The following is a 1,277-nucleotide window of genomic DNA, read 5'->3' as shown; positions in this document are numbered from 1 at the left end:
ACTGGGTTGCAAATTGGAGCAAATGCTGACACAGATTTGTATTTTCCAGGGTTTTTCAAAGCACAAATCAGAGCTCCATGGCCTCCCATGGAGTGGCCAGAAATAGATGTCCTCTGGGGGGGTCCACTGGAAAATTGGCATTAATGAGTTGGGGAAGCTCCTCTGTTATGTAAGAGTACATTCTGTAATTAGTTTTCAAAGGGTCTTCAGTAGCATTCACATAAAACCCCGCTCCAGTGCCAAAGTCCTAGCTATCATCTTCACCTTTAATATTGCATCCACGAGGGCTGGTATCTGGAGCAATGACAACAAGGCCATGTTCTGAGGCAGCTTGATGATAACCAGATTTTGATATAAAATTTTGTTCTGTGCAAGTTAAACCAGAGAGCCAATACAGGGCAGGGCACTTTCCAGTTTCTGCCTTTGGTGGTAAGTAGACAGCAAATTTCATTGTACATTTTAGCTCCACACTCTCATGTTCAAAAACTTTCAGCAATCCCCCGAAGCAGTTGTTGCTGGAAATCTGCTTTAACGCCATTCTTCTCCTGTTTAATTGGTATTTGCTTGTCTGTGCCACAGGATAGATCCTCGGGCGCATGGGCGGCAGCGCGACGTCCACGGGTAGTTACCTTTCCTTGATCATTCTCTTTCACTCTGATATTTCTCCTTTGGACTCAAGTAATACCTGACTTCAATTTTAGAAATACTGAGCTAATACATCTTTATTCTTAAATTCTGGGTGTCAGGTATATTGCATCTACACTAAGAAACTAATAAAATTAATAGGTGTCTGAGCAATATAAACTGTGAAATGTATCAAATTTTTATTTAGAAGACTGAATAAGTGAGTTTTCTCTATGACTACTCTTCACTGATTTTTTGCATAAAAACATATTTCAGTCTGACTCCAGCAACACTTTGCATATGAAACAACTTTCCAGCAGAAAATCCTAGTAGCCAATGAGTGCCCCTGAAAGGATAAAACCCTCAGTACAACCCCACGAAAACCCCTCCATACCACTTTCACACACGTCACCCTACTGCTCTGCGCCTGTATCTGTCAACAATTCTAGAACTGTTCCAAGGAGATGGATACAGCACACCAACTAGGCCTGAAGCCCAGGCTGCGTGGAGGGGAAGGGCATGTCCTCTCCTCTTTATGCCCAGGATATACCTCAGCTTCAAATCATCGGATTTATGACTGTGTTCCCTACTGTACTTTGTTCACATGCTTTATACCAAATGGGTCAAGTGAGATAAATATACTCAAGTATATG

General features: G+C 42.1%; 1 pseudogene; it reads right to left on the bottom strand.

Moving 5' to 3' along the window:
• Nucleotides 1-614, bottom strand: part of LOC101569270 — a 35,649-nt pseudogene extending 35,035 nt beyond the window's left edge.
• Nucleotides 615-1,277: the final 663 nt, after the last annotated feature.

The sequence above is a fragment of the Octodon degus genome, unplaced genomic scaffold (genome assembly GCF_000260255.1).
Source record: "Octodon degus isolate 3935 unplaced genomic scaffold, OctDeg1.0 scaffold00119, whole genome shotgun sequence".
NCBI lineage: Eukaryota > Metazoa > Chordata > Mammalia > Rodentia > Octodontidae > Octodon > Octodon degus.
This window is presented reverse-complemented; position numbering and strand designations above follow the sequence as displayed.